Genomic DNA, 22,139 nt, shown 5'->3' on the forward strand with positions numbered 1-22,139 from the left:
ACCAATGTCGCATATGGTGACAATCTTTAAAAAATCGTTGTTGTAAGTGTATATAGTGATGGTCCTTTACGGTTTGTCACCAAAACCATTTTCAATGACACTTTTGGTGAGGGTCGTTAAAGGCCCGTCACTAATTCTCTCTTTGGTGACACTTTTGGTGAGGGTCGTTAAAGGCCCATCACTAATTCTCTCTTTGGTGACACTTCTAGTGACGATGTTTTATTGACCATCACCAATGATATTTTTGGTTACTTTTGGTGACATTCAATAAATTTTCATCATGATTTATCATTCCAACAAGTTTTTGATGATGCTTCATGCCTGTGACGGACCTTTAAGGTCCATCGCCAATGTCGCATATGGTGACGGTATTTAAAAAAACGTTGTTGTAAGTGGATATAGTGATGGTCCTTTAAGGTTTGTCACCAAAACCATTTTCAATGACACTTTTGGTGAGGGTTTTTAATTTCCCATCACTAATTCTCTCTTTGGTGACACTTCGAGTGATGATCTTTTATTGAACCTCACCAATGCTCTTTTTGGTTACTTTTTGTGACGGTCAACAAATGTTTGTCATGATTGATCATTCCAATGAGTTTCTGATGACACTATGTACCAGTTATTATATTTTTTATCAAAATATAATGATTTAAGACCATTGTTGTGGAGTCTTTTTCATTATGTGTCCAAGGTCATAGTGGTTATAATAGCTAGTCAATTTTTTAAGAAGTAACTAGTGTGTATCATTTCCCTCAATTCATAAGAATATAGTCTTCCTATGAGTCAACACATGATTCATCTCTATTAGGTTTATTATCTAGAAAATTTCCTTTAAATAAAGTTCCACTAGAGTGTGTAGGAACTATATTATTTAATACATAATCAAGATCTATCAATTATATTAATGAGAGAAACCTAGCATTCCTCAACACTCATGGCACACCTTAAAATGCTTTGGAACAATACACTAACATTCCTTGGCACCTCGCATGTCTTGGAACATCTTTGTACCTAGAACATCTTGCCATGAGTAGGACACCAAAGAACATGTTGGCATGCCATAGCATAACATAGCACTACCTTATAATGTGTTGGAATTCCCTGTAGTCCCTAGCATGCCCTGGAACTCCTTGTCATAATATTGCATTGACAAAAATTAGCACTTGGCACACATTGGCACTTGGCATGTATTGGAACATATTATTAGTGTGCCTAGCATGCCCCTTTTGAAAAAGATAAAGTCTCGACTTATTAACCCTCTTATGTGTTCATTTCCTTTCATTTTAGCTTGGTTATTCCTTTTTTTGCCTTGAAACTCCTTGATGCATATTGGCATACTCTGGAACCCTGCACATCCTAGCATGTCTTAGCACCTAGAATCCCTTGGTGCTATTTGGCACATGTTAGTAGACCCTGGAACTACCTAGCACACTCTAGCACTTCTTGACATTCCCTTATATTCCCTGGCATGTCGTACCCATTCTTAGCATACCTTGTCACTCCCTCCTTGGCATGACAAGTAGCACTGATTGACACTCCCCAACACACCCTCATATTCATTCACTTCCATGCATTTTCACCTAGTGCTCCCTTGTGTTGTCCTAGTACTCCCTAGCACTCCTTAGCATGCATTGGCACTCTATAGCACACCTTAGCACTCATAAGTGAAGAATGAAACTTGTAACCAATCTTACCAGACTCAGAATAAACAATAAATTAGTGAGGAAAAAGAGGTAAGAGTTTTAATCAGATTGGGGAAAAATCGGAGAAAAATTGGGAAAAAATTAGTGAATTCAATAAATAAAAATATACACATATTTTGAATTCAAAAAAAAAAAAAATCATTGATATTCAGTAAAGCCGTGTTAAAACAATTCATAATATCAATAGATGTCCAAAATATCATGAATGAATAACCATCTCATATATGTTATGAGTCCAAACATGATCCAAAGTACTGAGTCATGACTCCTAACTAGTGACTGCATAGAACTAGAAGCAATTTCTTCTAAAAGTTTACAAACAACTACATACTAATTAGAAAAAAATAGTGACTAAGAGTCTAAGACTCTTAAGAGTGAGAACTAGAAGCGATTGCTCCCACTCCTTTGCTTGCTTGACTCTCAAAGTTCTTCAAGTCATGTAGGCTTAAAAGAGGAGCCTCCTCTAGTTGGACCCAATCTGTTGCATTTGTAGTTTGCAAATCTATCTCTTCAACATCTATTGGTGAATGATCAAAACCTATCATTATCATGAGACATTGAAATGTGAATTTAAGTTTGACTTTGAACGTTAAAGTTTAAACTTTAAATTCCAAATCAGATTATGAAACCTTCAAATTCAAGCTCTCACCTAGTATTTTCTTGTTTCGAAGTTGTAGATTGTAATGGAAAAATACAAGGTAATTTAAGCACTTTTGTGTCAATCGGTTGTTCTTCTTAGAATGTATTATCTCAGACATGCTCCAGTTGCACTCACAACCTGACGCACTTCATTCTTGGTTTAAGATTCGAATGGAAAATCTCTTCAAATCTAGTGTATCACTAAAAATGTTTTGCCACCAAAGACCTAGCAAGGGGCAAGGGTTCGTGAGTAGACGTACTAAATACTAAATAGTAAAAACTTTAAAAGGAAACAAAATTTAATAAAACATTTAACATACAAAATAAACTTTAAAAAAATTTAATGAACTGATAAAGCCTTCAAGCCTCAAAGGGTACCTAGCAACACCTTAGACCTTTCTCGTATAACACTGGTATAGGAAAATAATTTAGGTGGTGCTCTATAATCCTATAGTTGGGAAAAAACATGACTTTGAAATTCTGGATTAGGGAAGCACCTTTCCATGCATGTCATAAGTCCTCTGTGAACCTTCCCATCCTCATTAAATTTGCTCTTATTACACAAATACTATGGGTTTAAGAAGTGCCTAGCAGCATGTAAAGGGTAATGCAATTTCCTATCCCAATGTGCATCAATAATGTCCCATAGAGGCATATACTTTGCCTCCTCATCCCCATATCTTCTTTTGATGGCCTCCTTTGTGAGATCCATCGCCTCATACATGTAGCCCATAACAGGTTTGTCACCATCAACCACCTTGAATGTTCAAGATTTCAAATTAAAATTAATATGAAACGTTGAACATAAAAAGAAGCTTGAAATGAAATTTAAAACATGAAAAAGTTAAAACACTTGAAGTACCTGAGAACTATAACAAGGGACTCCATCACAATAATAATCTTTTCGACATCTTTCCGGAAACTATCATTAAACACAAGTGTAAAAAATTCAATGCCTTCAAGGGTCTTGGAATGTTTAGATGCCATCCACTTAGGTCGCAAGGAAATCCTCTTCAAATTTATCTTTTAATAAACCACAAATTTCAAAGATATGAAATTTGTTGCAAATCTAGTCGCTATAGGTCGAACAATTTCTTTACCTTCTGTGTATTTTCTCATGGTGTTTAGGATAATAATGTGGTTGTATAGGTATTTGGTTATGGATTTTTCCTTCTCCACAACCTCATGTATCCATTGAAGCTTACCAATGTGATGAGCCCCAGAAATGGGTAATTATATGGGCTCATTCAGCTTCCTAATTCGACTTAATCCACCATTCTCATTAGGTTATTGCATGTTTTTTATTATATTTATGCTAATAGAGTGAATTGGGTTAGTCATTATGCCCAAAAAGTCTAATGTGTGCTTTATGCAGATTTTTGGTCAAGTTTGAGACAAAATCAAAGGTTTAATGAGCACTTGGTAGCCAAATTCATGGAAGAACAAGGGATGGGATTTGTAGGAGGGTGTCCCCTTCAATTATGAGTCCTTACCTCGAATTCTCCACTAGCAGCTCGGAGTTCAAGAGCCACCACATCGATGATCACAAGGGCAGTTGAGCAGGGCTAGTAAAGTCGCTGTTAACTGCAAGTTTTGGCAGCCGAGTTCCTAAAGTTTAGGAGGACTGTTGGGTCCTCAATTTGTATAAATAAGAAGGCTTAGGGCCTTAGTCAAAATTTATTCAGATTTTAGGCAGATTGTAGTTAGATTTTAGTCAGTAGGTTAGTCATTTTGTTAGTCTATTTTCGCACTTGAGTGCAGCTCTGTATCAACACATTTTCGAGCTTTTTCTTGCAAACAGTTTTTGGGATGTAACTATTATTTTTTGATCAATAAAGATGAATCTAGCTTTGCACTAGCTCTAATCTTTCTTAGGAGGTTGTAGCTCTTGGGGTTGGGCCCAACCCAAGTGCCAGTACCTCCTTTGTGTACTTTTATGTGTCTTTGTTGCATTCATAGAATAATTTCTGTTATTTAGGTTAAGATCTTGCTTTGTTACTTAGGTTGTTTTTGATGATTAAAATAGATTTTCATGCTTCAGGTTGATTTGACAGTTTGGTAACAGAAAAGATCTGCAAAAAGGCCATCAAGAAATCCTTGATCTCATCTCTCCCTCCTTGGGACCATGAGCTGAGACCAAGGCATACGTGCCACTACAAAAACATTGTTTTTGCCTTTCCATGCAATTGCTAGTGTTAGATTTTTAGTTGGAAAAGTTGATACCAGTCATGCTTGCATGTTTATATCTATTCTTGCTTAGTTTCCATAGTTCTCTTGCATGATTTCATGTTTATACACTGTTGTTCATCATATTTTTGGTTTTTAAGAGTAGATTAGGTCAACGTAGATAGATCTCTGTTTTTTGCCTTTGTTTGGATCAGTTTTCGGAAAGTAATGTGCAGAACACCTGTAATACATCCTGTTATCACTCAGGTTGTTCCCTGCCTCCTGGAGGGAATACGGCTGAGTTAACCACTAACCAATTTTTTAGTTGCAGGTCCTAGCCTACCTACAACCAGAGATGGCTCTCTCTTTGTAATTTAGCTTTGTTCTTGGAGTATTTTAGGCTAGTTATGATGCACAGGTTTTTATTTTGGGTTTGTTGGAAGGTAATTTCAGGTGGAACAGGGATGCAAGTAGGAAACAGTTTCTTCCATTGGGTACATGGAGTCAGAGTGAGTGAACTGGTGAAGTGTTGAAGTGTTCATTTGGTAAAAGGAGTTCGCTATATAGCAGGGTAGTCAATTTAGGAGCAATTTTGATATCTGAAATGGTGGAATGAAGTCAGTGAATGAAAGGCAATCAAGAATCTTTCATTATGCTGGCAGAGGGAAAGTGCATGAAGATTACTAAGGAGCAATGAAGAATTCCTAAGCAACATTCAGAGTGAAAGAACTAGTGCAAATAGGAGCAATTAAGAATTCCTATTTATGACTAATCCTGAAAAAAACATATACAGTAACTGAGATTGAACACAAAGTGCTTTTCGGCAAATTTTGTGCTATTCTTCTTCTCTGCTACCAATTTTATGGAACATACATGAAATTGCATACATAGAAGACATAAAAAACACAGAAAAGAGAGACTTATTGATCCATAAATGACGCAAGAATTCTGTATCATTTCCCAGAGCGTCAATTCCACATTCAAATGGTTCAGCACAGTGAAATTCCAACAACCTTTGTATTATACAGCCTCAATAACTTACAGCGTGGTTCAGAGATGAAACTACCAACCCAAAATACATATTATGGGGAGGTATTTATACAAAAGGGAGATACAAAATATCATGAGGATAAGTCTTGAACTCATAACTTTCTTTACCAACTATTAAGAAGTAGTAAGTGAGGGAATAAATGCTGTAGTAAATATGAATGCGCTAGCTGTCCAATTTGTCAAAGGAATTTTGTCTTTCTGGGCTGAATGAGTTGGCTGCTTGCTATGTATTCATTCTGCGTGTGTTGTCCTGATACCGATACATTGATTGTTGCTGTCTTGGTCTTCATCATCGGTGGTCCATTTCTTTGCATTCAATGCGTTGTAGTGACCATTATGTTTCTGCCTTGCACTGCTTTTCCTCCCTTTTGACAGGAGGACCATGCCATCTGTATATGCTGACCTGTAGCTTACAAAAAGAATTAATAAACAAAATCACCTGAGCAATGTCTCCATGATTCCTTTCCACCAATCCTCTGTAGGCAGCTGATGTCTTTGTATCTTTATCAGTGTTTCATCAGCTTCAGTTTATCTATAAAAGTTTGGCTGGACTTCAAAGAGATGGTTTATCTCGTGTGCAATGTAGAACAAATTCTTTAGTTTGTCATAGACACTCTATCCAAATGGAGGTCCTGTTTCTTCTGATGTGCTTGAGGACGCTATGATTTGATTGGAAGCATAGTTTTTTACCCTGTTGGCATAATGCTCATGTGACAGCAGTCTTCCAGTGCTAGTTACTAAACTTGGTAGCCCTCTGCTCTGTAATGCTACAAACTTTATTCTGAACTCATTCACCTCTGCCTACATTTCTTGGCATTTTCTTTCTAGAGTTTGCACAAAATTCCTTAGGGTCAACACTCTTTTTACTAGCAAGATATTATCAGTCCTGTTCCTGATTCCTATTGCTACCAACTGCTCTTTGGTGTGAGTGTTCAGGAATTGGATCATTCTATTAGCTTGCTCAAGCATATTTCCCAAAGATGCTCTAGCCTTTTGATTTTCAAACTGAGCCAAGCCTATCAAATCCATTTGCTCATTGTTATAGCTCGAAATCTCACTCTTATGGTTTTTGATGTTGTACTCATGGCCTAGGGCAACCCCTCCTTCCAGACCTGGTCCTAAAATTTAAAAAACAGTGTTTTATCCCTTATACGCGACATTTCCCTGAGTTAAACGTGTGCATACGCGGGTATGTGTATAGCCAACCCACGTGTATGTATTAAAACACTTAGAAAAATATAAAACTCCTTATTTTTGGGCAGCGATCATGGGTTTTACCTGCTGATCACCTGTTAGTGCCTGTGGCCCAACTGTTCCCAACCAACTCCTAACTAAAAAACTACTTTGGAGATGGTATAAGAAGACCTCAAAGGGAAGGCCTAAGGGAGGAGAGAAGAGAGAGAAAGGTTATTATGCTGAGAGTATTCCCTTGACCAGGTCTGAAGTCCCTTGCACCTTCTGCACTTCCCCCATTTTGTACAAGAAACCTTTGTTTCCTTGTGTGTTGATGTTCATCCACCATTTATGACATCATGGAGAGAGTCATGGAAGGAGTTTGTTATAGGCTTGAGGTTGGAACGGATCCGGAAGGAAGCTTTGCTTAGAGCCTGCTGAAGGTGATTCAGGTGAAAATATTCCTTTTTATGTACTTTATTTGTCTATAATAAAAGAAACGCATGTCTTGGTTCCCAAAATGAATCTTCTTTATGATAATGATATTCATGTTTAAAATTCATATGTAAATGGTTGTTTGGATTTCATAACTAACTACCTTTCTTTATAACATAAAAATGGTTTCTTTATAAGTTTTTGTCCATGTACTGTTGTGTTCTTTGAATTGTTTGTTTTGCAGGACAAAAGAGAAGAAGGGAACTCCAAGAAGGGTTTGGACCCTAAGGGCCTTCTCAAACATAGGACCAAAGGTACGTACCCTTATCATAGAATTTGCTTACAATAGCATAATGGTTGTATGAATGCATGTTTCTTTGAATAGATAACTTTCAGTCTGCTAGGGTTTCAACCCAAAAAGACCTAGGGGAACTTTTCCCTCTATCACTCATGAATGGTTTCAATGGATTGCCATTGGTCTGTAATGGATTGGCCAATCTTGGCCCACAAAATTTTCTTGACCTCAGCTAGGGTGCTATCAAAAGTAAGCTCTTTCTCTAGCTCCTTTATTCTTTTTTCTAGGGTTTTCACTTCCCTTGTCTTCTCAGCTACATCCTGCTTTGACTTGTCATATTTTTCTTCAATTTTAGCTAGCTTTTCTTTGGCCTCTCTCAATTCTACCATTTGCACTTCCAGGGCCTTTATTTCTTTCATCATATTGTCCATACTCAGGCTGGTCTCTTGCTCTGCAGGTGTTGTAGTAGTTGCCGAAACTGGTGCTGAACTTGAGGTACCTGCCTCTGATGTTGGAGCAGTGGGAGGGACTATTGTGATGGCCATAGGAGGAGAAGTTGTAAGAATGTCAGTTGTTTGAATTGGCTGAGAGGCCAACTCTCCCTGTCTTCCTTGTAATGATGCCTCCAAGGCACTCTCTGTTTCTATCAACCTTTTATACAAGCTCATAAGTAAAGTTACCACATCCTGCTCTTCTTTTTGTTGTGCTATCTCTGTGGTTTGAGGATGTAGTGTAGCTGGCAGCTTGAGTTGTCTTTTGAGGGCTGCTATGTCTTCCTCTTTTTTCTTTACCAAATCTTGCACACCCTTGGGATCACTGGGATCATGTCCCAGCTCTATAATGATTTCCTCCAAGGACATGATTCTATTGTCCTTGGCCTGTGATGAAGCTTTCTCCAATTCTAGCTGGGCAGCGGTATTGTGCAGAGAGTTTTGCAATCTATGGGCCAACAATGTTTTATCTGCCAAGGTGTTTTAGTCTCTGAAGGTTTGTCTGGTGGTTTGAGTCAGTCTGAAACAGTCATTTTCCAGTATCAGTTATTTGTTTTACAGCGAGCATCTTGTTCTGAATTCTCTCTGATTATAAGGAGTATTGGTCTTGTTTTTTTTTGTTGATTGCAAGCGTCATCATTTTTTGCTAAAGCACGCAAGATTTCTTGCTAGGAATCTTGGCTGCTCTATTTCATCAGGGTAGGAAGATTGATCACAATTTTTATGTTAATCTTGCTTTTGGTGACTTTTTGTTTGCTTGACAAAATCGCTTTTTGTGACCATCCACTTCTTTGTTTCATGGAAGTTGTTGATTGACACTTTCTTGGAATTCGTCTTTTTGATCTTTTTGGTTTTTATTGCCAAAGCTTTCATTGCTGCTTTTGATTGTTAAGAGCGATTGCAAACACATTTATTTTTGTTGAGTTTTCATCCATTGTGTGGTGTCGATTCGCAAAAGTGTTTAATTGCCTATTCTTCAATCACAAGTTTCAGTGTTGTTGAGAGCATTTCTTTTTTGAAAAGACTTTTTTGTTTGTGGCTTTGAAGAAAATCTTTTGAAAATCTTAGTTTTGCTTTCTTGAACTTGCTTTTCATTTGGTTTCCTTTTAGTGAAGTGAAAGTGCTTTATGTTTGTCTTAGAACTTGTTTTTAGTGTTTAGACGAAATGAATGGTAGCATCTCATATTCCATCTAGGCATTGTAAGTGGCAAGATAAAGTTTGATAAGCAAGCAACTTTCATTTTTGGTTTTTAGAGTAGTTTTAAATCTTGCATCCACATATAGTTGTTGCATTAGGATAGATTTGCATCCCCTTTTTAGGCATATATAGCTTTGTTAGCTTTTGTGAGTGTGAAGGGTGAATTAACGAAAAGAAAAGAAAAATTTGTTTTATTAGAAGTACCTCTGAACCCTATAGAAATTGCTCTTCATCGAAAAAACGAAAAAGTGCATGTGCATGTAGTTAAGTTTTTATTAATTTCTTTTTCATCAAAAAGCACCACTAGTTTCACTTCCGTTACCTTGTGACTTAAAGAACAACCTAATAAAATCAAGCGCTAACTAAAATTCGCTAGAACTTTTTGTTTTAGTCAGTTACACCAACAAGATTAGGTGTTTAGGGCCTTGGATTAGGCGAGTGGATAGATAACTCTTCAAGGCCATATAAACGTCAAACATAGGAGTCTGAATAACGAGAGAAAATCCAATAGCGTTAGGAAGACCAGGAAAGCTCCGGAATTGGGAGTTAAGCACGAGGGTCTGTGAAGACAAGGAAGAGAGATACCCCCTCTCCTACTTGTCCGAACTTACATCACAACTGTTTTGCCTGGCTTCTACGACGAGTTGGTATCCATAGTTGCTACTCCTAGGGAACTACACAGGTGGTTATGGAGGGGAATCTCGTGGCACCTGAGGTTGACGTTGCATCACTCTCGACAGTACTACTGGAGGGCACCCTTGCAAAGCTTTGGGGCTTGCACCGGCGCAGGCTGTTGTTAGGAGGTCAGCATAACTTCCTCTGATACCTTCGCTGATAGGACGGGGCCCTCATTATCCCAGACTATCTTCGGAAGACCCCTTATTTCACTTTCTCATATTTTGGTTTCCAGTCTTAATCACCCGGAGTGGAAATACTTGGAAGTTGTTTGACTGGCTGTATCTTTAGGGACTTTATAGTGTGTGCTCTGTGCTCTTAGTTGGCCTAGCTTTCAATTTTTTGATTCTTTAGTTAGATCATAACAAAAAATTCAAAGTGGCTGACCGATCTCCTAGATGGTCTCGAAGACTTCGTGGTCTTTCACCACCAAGTTTAGAACCTTCTCTTAGAAGGCGCAGAGGAAATACTACTGGTGGGTTCCGTCCCACGCCGGTTGACGCATCGGGGATTGATCCTCCTCTCGGGGGAATTAGCGGCCAAGCAAGGCCTGGCACTTCTGAACAAGAGAGGGACACTCCAGTCCTTTCTCGAGTTCTCTTTCAAGTGGAGAATAACATAGAGGTAGAAGAACTCTCAGAGTCGTTAGCGGCTCTTAATTCTCCACTACCATCTAGTCATCCAGACGTATTGCAATACGTTGGGACTCCGACGCATAGACCGTCAAGTCCAGGTTACGGTACGCGCTTACCATTGATGACCACTACTGGAAGCATGGCTTCTACAAGTGCTACGACTATGCAAACCCCACCATCGGTGTAAGGGGGAGGAACCATTTCCATCTCCTCTTCTTCCTTGTTTGGATCTTTTGCTAGCACATCTTTAGTTGGGTCTACCTCCATTCCGTCCACGAGTGGAAATGCCCAAACCAATGCTTTTGGTACTGGATTCTTCCCATTTGGAACCCACTCACAGGGTATTCCATCGGTTCTGTTTAGTACCACTACGTCCATGATGGGCGGATCGGCTTCATTCCAGGGTTTTCCTTTCGGAAGTGGTCATATACCACATTCCAACCCAACGATAAGATCCATGCCTTTTTCTTCTGTAGGACAAAGCAACAATCCTTTCCAAGGTTGGAATAACCCTGGGGTTAGTAGCGCGGGAACTGGGAATCCATTTATCGGCCAACAAGGGAATAGGTCATACTCCACGGTTAGTTCGTTTCAAAGTATTCCTCCCCTTGCTTTGGCTTGGAATCCGTATTAGGGGTTATCAACTCCTTACAATCCTTTAGGAGGAAACTTTGCTGGTTATGGAGGTTATACGGCCGGAGTTGGTCAAACTCTAAATTTTGCTGGATCATAAGGCTTGCCTTTTGGTTCAGCCAGTTCTACTGGTTACTTCGGGCAGCCTGGTGCCTCCCAAATTCCAGGACAATCTTTTCAGAGCTATGGGAGTTCTACACAGTCTGGGTGGAATCCCCAAGGTCCTCCTAGGCTTCCATTTCTGGCAACGTTGAACTTGCCCGATCTCACTAAGTTAACAAATGACCCAATCAAGTACAATCCAGCCTGGCCTCCGGTCCCAACCAAACTCCCTTCGGAAATTCCAAAATTCGAAGGGAAGAGTGATGAAGACCCAGGTGACCATGTAACCACATTCCATTTGTGGTGCTCATCTAACTCCCTTATCGATGACTCGATTAGGTTGAGACTCTTTCAACGCACCTTGACTGGTAATGCGGCCAAATGGTATATAGAGTTGCCAGGGGGCAGCTTTACATCTTTCGCTGACTTAGCCAATATTTTCTTAAATCATTTCCAGTTTCCTGTCCACTATGATGCTGGAACTGAACTTCTGGCCACCTTCCATCAGGATAAGGCAACCCACATTTCGGACCATATTCAAGAATGGAGATGGAGAAAGAGGCTCATTAAAGCCGAAATCCCTCCGGAGTACCAACTCGAGTGATTTTTGAAGTCTTTACAACCCGAGATCTCCAAGGATGTCTCCATGTCTGGGGTCTATTCTGAGGAGCAAGCCATTTTTAGGGCCCAGCAATTAGAATTGATCTACTCTTAGTCTGGGATCCTACAAAAGTACTTGCCATATGCTCCTGGATCTAAGATTGACGTAGCTAAGTCGAAGCCAGGTCCGCACGCGGATGGTATCGTTGGGTCAGTAGACACAACTACAGTGAACTTGTTGAATCAATTGCAGCAGTTGTCCTTGCAAACTGCTTCTAACAACCAAGTCACATCGTCTAATCCCCCCGCTTCCCAAACTTCTTCAATTAATATCGTCCAATCTGATAACCCCAAAGGAAATCAAAATTCCAATGGGAAAAATAAAGGATGAGGTAAGAAAAAGAACCAGGATGGGAAGCCCGATGCAAATAAATCGAGCAACAACGCCGGTGGTTGTAGAAATGAGTCGAGAAAGAAAGTTAAGTTTCCATACAAGTTGTGCAATGGAGACCATCTAACTCATCTCTACCCTAAGATTGAAGACGCTCAGCGCTTGTTAGGACAGCAAGGGACTTCTAGTTCTCAAGCTGTGTTAACCAACCCGTTTCCCCAAGGGCAGCAACTTCTTGTTGGTGCGAGTTCAAACCCTGGAACCTCCACAGGGGGCAACCAGGACGGGAAAAATCATCAAATGTTTTCATGATGTGTTCTAACGTCCATGTGGCTACTCGGTCACGTGATTATGGTGAAGCCGAAACTTCCAAGGACAAGACTATTCCTGGAAGTACTGACCTTCATATTGAGCGACCCCCTGTCGAGACTATACCACGGATACCGAAAGGTTCCGCTAAACGCGTGACTATTAATCCTAATGCCAGGGCCACCCAGAATTACTCCATTGTGGAGGATCTGGCTCAGAGTCCGTGTGCCATGTACGCTTTAGAGGTTCTCCAGTCGTGTCCGGCTCAGAGAAGTGCTTTACTCTCCGCGATTGGAGCAGTCGATCCAGCTAACTCTTTAGTGCTCACTTTTGACATGTTAAATGTCAAAAAGCGACTCCCTCATCATATGGCTTTCCAAATAAAGTCTACATACCGAAAAATCAATATTTTTCGCACCGTTATAGATGAAGGAGCTTCCACATGCGTCATGTCGATGTCATGCTGGAAGGCTATTGGATCACCTTCGGCTGTTCCCTCACCCATCGTCTTGACTGTATTTGATGGTCATTCTCATAAGGCGCATGGGATTATCCCAGCCTTTCCTATATGTGTTGGGGGAAAGGTCGTCAATATTGAAGTAGAGGACGTAGACGCTAACTTAGACTATAATCTCCTATTAGGAAGGAACTGGGTATACGAGATGGATGTCGTTGTTTCGACTCTGTTTCGTGTCATTTGTTTTCCTCATGAGGGGAAAATCGTTCAGGTTGATCAATTGGACTATTGTCCAGTCGATCCTCAAGAAAGCTCTGACTCTACTGTCCCTTTAGTGGATAACCCTCGCCCGTCGACTGAGAATTTAGGAGTAGGGATGTATTCCTCATTGATGGGTACATTTGATCTTCCCTCTCCTTTCGCTAAAATCAATGTTATTTCATCATCTAAGGAGTCTCCTCGAGAAGAGTTCTTCCGAACTCATTATGTTTCAGACCCTTGGACCTTACCTTCACCTACGACCACATTAGTTGAAGGACATGTAAATGGAATGGCATTTCCTATATCTGCAGTTGAGCTTAGATATCAGTCTATCGTAGACTCTGCAGACAACCACTCTACTCCTTTTTCCAAAGAGGAGTTAGATGGTTATGTGGCCCCGGCTTGGAGCCTAGATTCTACCTCTGCCTTGGACTGCTTAGATTCAGTTTTACCTTCTGAAGAAGCAATCCTCGAAGTAATGATGGGTATAGATCGACCTTGGGAAGACTTACACCATCGTTCATACTTTCTTCCTCCATTGCAGGAAGTAGAATCTAGATTCTCCGAACTCCTCACTAGTGATGTTTGTACGGTGTCAAACCCTTTGGCTCCAGCACACCTTCGTGCCGAAGGTAATATGTCAGTGATTTCAAAATGATACCTATAAACATCTCTAGGGAACCTAACGTCATCGAGAATTTCTTCATCGGAATTGAGTGTTCCCCTGAAGAAATTCAAATTTACACCGACCTATTTAAGGAATTTCATGATGTATTTGCTTGGTCTTATGAAGAAATTCCTGGCATTGATCCTTCTATAGTTCAACATGAGATCAATACGTATGAAAACGCGAAACCGGTTGGTCAAAGGCTTCGGCCGGTTAACCCTAGGAAAGCAGCAGCTATCAAAGTTGAGGTTGAGAAGCTGCTAAGGGCGGGTTTTATATACCCTGTTCCTCTTACTGATTGGGTTTCTAATCCAGTCCCTGTGGATAAAAAGTAAGGAACAATCCGAGTATGCATCAATTTTAGGGACCTAAACAAGGCTTGTCCGAAAGATAATCACCCCACGCCATTCATTGATCAAATTATCGACGAGTGTGCGGGTAATGAAATTTTTTCCTTCATGGATAGTTTTTCGAGTTATAATCAAATTTCTATCCATCCTGAAGATCAACATAAGACAACTTTTATATGTCCCTGGGGTACCTTTGCATATAGAAAGATGCCTTTTGGTCTTAAAAATGCTGGAGCCACTTTTCAGTGGGCCATGTCATATGCTTTCCATGACATCAAACATGTCATCGAGGCATACTTGGATGATCTCGTTGCTCGTTCTCGAAAGAGAACTGATCATCCTAGTCATCTTCGATTGGTTTTTGAACAATGTCGTTTTTATAAAATCCGGTAGAATCCCAACAAGTGCGTTTTTGCGGTTACGTCCGATCGGTTGTTAGGGTTCATCGTGTCCAATGAAGGGATTCAGGTTGATCCCTTCAAGGTTGAGGCAATAGTTCAGTTGCCTCCCCCGTCCTCAATTCGACAACTTCAAAGTCTTCAAGGGAAGGCTAATTTCTTAAGACGGTTTATAGCAAACTATGTCGAGATCACTAAAGGGTTCATGCGTTTGCTACGGAAAGGTGTTCCATTTCTGTGGGATGACTTTGCGCAGCGGTCATTTGATGCTTTGAAAAAGGCATTAGTCTCTGCCCCGCTTTTGAGTCCACCGGATTATGGTAGAGACTTCCTTTTATATCTCGTTGTAGCAGAATCAACCATTGGTATGGTTCTTGTTCAGGAAGACGATGCTCTCGCTGAGCATGTGATTTATTATTTGAGCCAAGGCTTAATAGGTCCTGAACTTTGCTATTCTCCGGTTGAGAAGTTGGCCTTGGCAGCTGTCCATGCTGTCCAGAGGCTCCGTCATTATATCCTGCTACGCAAAAAATTTGTCTTAGCGGCGGTCAATCCATTTCAATTTGTCCTCAGTAGGCGAGTGATTGGGGGAAAATATAATAGATGGATAGTCATTTTGCAAGAATTCGATCTTGAGTTCTTGTATGCCAAGTCTAAGAAATCCATGATTTTCGCGGAGCTGATTTCTGAGCTACCCTGTGGAGAGGATACTGTTTATGAGGAAAGTTTTCCCGACGAACATTTATTCCTCATCTCTTCACTCGACCCTTGGTATGGAGATATCATTGTTTATCTCCAGACTTCGAAGTTTCCCTCTACTTTCTCTAAGGATGAACGCCGAAAATTACATCACCTGGCTAAAAACTATGTTATCATTGGTGACACATTATACCGTTGAGGGGTTGATTCAATACTTTGGCGCTGTTTAACCTTAGAGGAAGCAGAGTCTGTGCTCAATGACTACCACAGTGGAGCTTGTGGCGGTCATCTACCAGGGCTTGCTACAGCCCAGCGCATCTTATGTGCCAGCTATTTTTGGCCTTCACTCTTTAAAGACTGTGTGGAAGCGGTCAAACGCTATCACCCTTGTCAAATTTTTACTCGGAAGATGCGCGCGCATCCAACTCCTCTTTTTCCCGTTGTCACCGTCGGTCCCTTTACTAAGTGGGGTATTGATTTTACAACTTGTAATCCACCTTCAGCGGCAAATCATAAGTACATTATCGTGGCTGTGGACTACTTTACAAAGTGGGCTGAGGCCATGCCTACTTATAAGAATGATAGTGACATGACAGCATTGTTTCTTTTCAATCAGGTTATCTCAAGATTCGGTATCCCAAGAGAGATTGTCACTGACCATGGCAGTCATTTCCAGAATCAACTGATGTCTGAATTGGCTCTTAAATTAGGTTTCCGCCAGGAGCATTCGTCCCCTTATTATCCTCAGGCCAATGGACAGGTCAAGGTAGTCAATAAAACTCTTAAGACGATACTCCAACGGACGATCGATAAAAATTGGTCCAATTGGCACATTATGTTGTATTCGGCTCTTTGGGCATACCGAACCTCCGTCAAAATGGCTACTGGTTTTACACCTTTTCAGTTGGTTTACGGGATGGAATCTATCTTTCCGGTTGAATGTGAAATTCCATCTCTTAAGTTAGCTGTTGAGCTCCTTCCTGAGACTTCGAGTCTCAAAGAGCGCCTAATTCACTTGGAACACCTCGATGAGCAGCGTCGAGATGCCCCCATGGTGAATGAGGCTCATAAGAAAAGGGTTAAAACACAGTATGATAAGTCTGTCCGTCCTCGAGTCTTTGCTGAAGGTGACCTTGTCTTGGTCTATGACCAAGATAAAGACACCTTGGGGGCAGGCAAATTTAAGCCTATGTGTGTTGGGCCTCAAAATAGTCCCTATTTTCACTCCATTATTCACCAATATCTCCACATTTTACCTTCATGTCACCTCCATTCCACCTCCATATCATTCCATTTATCTCATTATTGGGTTATAACTATGCTTTTCCAAAGTTTATTAATTCTTAACATTTTTAAGTGAATTTATGGCTAAAATTTAGAAAATAAGATGCTTATACTTATACCTAACAATTAGAATGAGTTTGTTGACATGTGTAGGCACAAAGGAAGCTTCCAGGGCATCTTTATGTGACCTTGAATGATCAAATTCGAATTTGATAAGATAAGCCTCATGGAAAAGATCATGGAGAAAATCATGGACCTCATGGAGGAAATCATGGAGGATAGGGTTATGTGTCTAGATGGTTGAGAAATGTATGGAACTAAAGAGAGATTAGTGGATCATCATTATGAGTTTGTTATCTCATCTCATTGTATAAATAGGAGTACCTCTTCCATTCCAAGGAGAGGACTCTTAGAGCATTGTATCCAACTTATGATGGCATAGAATAAAGCTTCATTTTTCATACATTTCCATTATGTAGTTTTTAGATATAAGTTTCCTTAATGTAGTATATGGAATAATTTGTCTTGTTCTTAAGAGAATTGAGCTCACTCTAAAAGGATGAGAGAAACATGTTATTTCATATTAGATCTTATTTCATCTAATTGCTTAGAAGTTTAATGTTTGAGGATTTGTTTGTGATTGATGAATGAGTTTTAAATTAGAATCTTATCAGCACATGAGAGAACAACCAAGGGTCTAAGTTAGGCTCTCTCTCTCTATTTGATTTGTATGATAATTGAAATTCATTGTTTTGCTTTTATGTTTCAAGTATCATATGAGGAGATACCAAGAGTCTAAGTTAGGCTCTCTCTCCATTGATTTATATGGTAATTGAAATTCATTCTTTCGTGTTTATGTTTCAAGTTATTTCATTTCTTATGCTTGTGAATGAATCTTAGTTTAGTTTGGATTAGTACATGAGAGGACAATCAAGAGACTAAGTTAGTCTCTCTCTCAACCTGAATCCGAACAATAATTAAGTTCATTCTCTTGTCTTCATTTCAAGTTTTTAGTTTCATGTAATCAATGATTTCTTTAAGATATTGAAGGGAAGGACAACCAGGACCTCCTTAGTTAGGAGCCTCTTCCCTTACATATTGTATTGAATCTTAAATAATTTAGTTAGACATAGAGTTAGTTGCCTACTCCTGCATATATTGTGCTAGCATCATCACAAGCTTACGAGTTTCCCTGGTTGATAATTTAATGCAGCAATTTAAGCCCAATAAATGTCCCAACAATGTGGTATGGTCCTTTCATTATTAAACGAGTTTTAGAAAAAGGATCGTATGAGTTAATTGATTTTGAGGGAAACAAGCTGGCGGAGCCCCGAAATGGGCTCTACCTAAAGAAGTACTTTGCTTAGTTTTGGCCAGGGAATGGCTTCTTTTTACTTTATGTATATTTGTACATATATCGTCGAGAGTTTTCTGATATCAGCGCTTTTTGGTCTGTTGTGGCAGGTGTTGATGGATGATTTGGTCTATTTTAGGTTCGCCGATGGTGCTAGTCGGCACACTCGGAATCTGGCTTCCGCAGCTTGGGTACTCTATTATCCAACTGGTCAATTGATGGTCTCAATTAAATATCATTTACTTATATTAATTATTTGCACATTCCAAGATCTCATTATTGGCATGCCACATGACTGGCACATCAATCATTCATCATAATAAAATCAAGCATCAAAAAGTCAAACTGTATATATATATACATATATATATATATATATATATATATATATATATATATATATATATATATATATATCGTAAAACGTCTTGTGTGTACATATGTGTGTCCAAAAAATATACAAAATTGGGACTCAAATGCCCATAATCATGTCTGGCATATCTAATGCCTTGGCTGAGGATGAGTGTCTAAGTATGTAACTATAGCATTGGCCACACGCCGAAAAATGTGAACCCAGTCATGTGGCATGCCAACCACATGACGCTGCATATCCTCAGGAAGGTCCTCTATGACGGCCATTGGTACTCGGCAGCTCAGTCTCGCCAAGTGTCGCTGGACGTTGTTTAGAGTCCATTTTGTATCAGCAGTCGCCTCTTCGGCTCCTCGCCCGCGCCGTCCATGCTGCAGGAATACATCTGGTCATACCGGCTCGATGTCTGGAACATGATCATCATATCAGTCATTTAAATCTCATCAAAAAAAATATTTTTCAAAATTCATCATTATATTTGAAAAAATCTAAAAAAAATTATAAAATCAAAAAAATCTTACCAATCTCGCCCCATGCTGCATTCAGTGGTAACGCTAGATCAGGATCTCCTCGGAAATCTAGCCCAGCATAGGGGTAGTCATCCACGGCGATGATCTGCTAATCCGACCAGGTGAAGAAGTCATTGTCGAAAGCAGTCCTTGGGACCTCCCCACCCCCCAGACATTTCATCAGATCAGCCCACCGGCCCATGCGTGGATCGCGTGGGGTGCTGATGGAAACTGCTACCCTGGGGCGGAGTGCAGGAACCTTCTCGAAAAAGAAAGTACACAAGATGCTCCCATATCCAAAGTTTTTAGTCTGACCCCTCCTGATAGAAGTGAGTTGGCTCTTCATGTTGGCCAGAAGAGGAGTACACCAGTCAAACCCGGTAGTGAGACAGTCAACTGCCACGCTCATGTTTTTCCATGAAGCCTGATGCAGAGAGGATGATCCGTTCACTCGAGCCATGGTGAACAGGATTATCCTGAGTGATAAACTCGCCACATGTGTGATGGAAATCTGGCTCCCAATCTTCTTGGGATGTCCCGGGCAGTATATCTGTACATAGTCCTCTATCGAGAGGCTACTCCGTGTCCTGCCCCGGGACTGTACTACCTCTCCCCTTCAGGAAAGGCCCGTGATAAAATAGATATCCTCCACTTCTACCCTGAGTGGCATCTGATCAATCATAAAGGCTTCCTCATCGACATCCCAATAATCAATGAGCGTCTCAAGCAGACGCGTGTTCACTTTCATATTTGGCAATTTGAAAAATTTAAGCAAACAGCATCCCCGTAGTGCATCTAATGCTTCTAGACTGTTCATAACTTCATTATCTATTGCTGCGTGCTCTCTTTCACGCCACGTGACAGGCATCCTGAGAAAAAATCGATTTAAAACCGTTAGTTTTTGTTTAAAAATGGTTCGCGGTGTATACGCGGGTCCCTGTGCACACAGTTGCGTATAGGGCCCGCGTGTACACTGGTTCAATATTACCAACCCACGTATACGTCGCGAGGAAATTTTTGACAAAAGTTCAACGGTGAAACATCAATAAAAAATCTTAAAACTCGTCACAATCAATTGCAAGCTAAGTATAAGAGTTACCTGGAGGTTTTTGACGAATTTGAATGGTTGAATCTGGTTGTGGGAAGTTTGCTCCTTTTGCTCTAAAACCTTTGCTCTCAAACTCAAATGGTAAAAATGGTGAGTCAAAAATGCCTTTTATAAGTTTTGAAAATGTAAAATTTTTTCAAAATTTTATTTTGTTTGGCCTCATGTGACTTTTAACTTGCAAGCTTGGAATGTCGAGATTGGTTTATTTTTCAGGATATTTTGGACGTCTTTCAACAGTTCGAGACGGTTCCATGACTGCTGACCCATCATGGCAGGTATCGTTTTCTCACTGGCATATAGGTTAGGGACATCATTTTTCCGTTGCATTATGCATACTAGCCTCCATTTGTTGATACATCTGCCATAGGGTCGATCCCATCATGTTATGGTTCGTAAGCCATCTTCAGTCGCCGATTCTTTAAATCATGACACGATGGTAGAGCCATCCTTTACATGGGCATCCTAGTTAGCACCTCACTGACATTTGTTGCCCATGCTACTCTGATTTGAGTAGGCTCGGGAGTCCTTTGTAGTCCCGCCATGACCTATGCGTTGAAGACTCATTCCTCTTAGCTTCTTCGCTTTGTTCTGGCCTTATACCCTAGAGGCTCCTTTGTGTTGAGTTGTACTACTGCATTGCATGTTGACCACTTGCACCTTTTGGCCTAGAGCCGGCTTCACTTGGACTCGTGTTTAAGCCAACTTTTGACCATGACGTCTGCAAAATCAACCTTGCATACCTTTGACTTCTACAGCTTGACACACCTTGACCCGTGGAAGGAACATACCTTTGAGTGTCACTGACCAGTTTTCACCTCCCTGCATTGAGCATAGGAACGTTCCTTTCCCAAGAACTAGATCATCTGTTTCACCGACACTCGTTCTTTCCACTGTACCATAGCATTCTTTTATTCTTTTTCCAACTTAACAGAAAAAGACAAAAAAAAATTAAATATTCCAAAAAGAGCGGGAACGGGACATTATTTCCATTTATTGTTGGCAGCTAGAGTCAGTCATGTCGCCCTTGAACAAAGCACTCAAAACAAAGTCTCCTCCGCATGGGTGGGATTTAGTTTGACTTAGGTACGCCATAATCTTGTTATTGAGTCAGTTCTCCCCCGATTGGTTATCTCTTCCAATCATAGGGAGGGTTTGTTCGTGCCTCCTGCATGGCGAACTTATACAGAGTCATCATATGCTGCCACATAGTCACATTGAGTCGTGCTTTTGTTCAAAGGAAGTTAGCCTGAGTCGGCCTTTCTGCGGTGTCTCTTGACTCAATTTTTCAGTCGGCCATCCCTGGTTGTCAGTGTCATGTCTATTATCACATCAGTTATATTGGTCCTTTACTTGTTCCGGTTTGAGAAGGTCCCCATTGAATTCTTGTTGGCAGGTCTTGTCCTTATCGATGACGACATCTTACTCTGAGGACAGGCCTAGAGCCGCACCCTGGCCCTATTTTCATTATTGATAGGTCACCTTGTGCTCATCATCGATCAGTATCATGGGTCTTTGACTGAGTGGTTTCCCTTGTGTTCGATGTCAGATTACATTATCACACATTGGGATTCGTGCAGTACCTTGGTTTCCATTTGACCCTATTGGTGGATACCTCGCCTTTGTGTCAGCTTTCATTATTGGTTGGTTCAGCAGGTTTCTGCCGTGCGCTAGCCACATCTTGTGTACGCCGGGAATGTACTTCGGTTGGGTTACTACATCTTTTTCATCTAATTCCTTCCACATTATTGGCCTACGGGTTACACTCCCGCTAGATTGATGAAGGATTCCTTAATGCCTTCCTTCTAGTGGATCTTTCCCTATCGACTCTGACTCATTTCTCCGGGGCAAAGATCTAGAGTCCATTTGGAAGTACCTTGGGGTTTGCAGTCATTAGTGGCAGATCCTTCGCTATCGATAGTGGGAAACCATCATTATCTCCTGATCGATAGATTCTTACAGGTGTTCGACTCCAGCTCATCTATTCACACTTGTTAGATTGTACTGGGTACCTTAACGCTCATTATCATTATCGGTGAGTAGTCTCACGTTTGTTAATGGTATACATCAATGATCGGTAATCAAACGATTTCTCACATGGTCAACTTCAGATCATTTATTTCCGTGGTGTAGAAATGTACCACGGCGGTCGGTGAAGACCTCAGGTTGTATCAACATTTATTGGTTCAC

The sequence above is a fragment of the Pinus tabuliformis genome, chromosome 6, assembly GCF_031772625.1.
Source record: "Pinus tabuliformis cultivar Carrire ecotype Pingquan chromosome 6, CPIR1, whole genome shotgun sequence".
In the NCBI taxonomy this organism is placed as follows: domain Eukaryota; kingdom Viridiplantae; phylum Streptophyta; class Pinopsida; order Pinales; family Pinaceae; genus Pinus; species Pinus tabuliformis.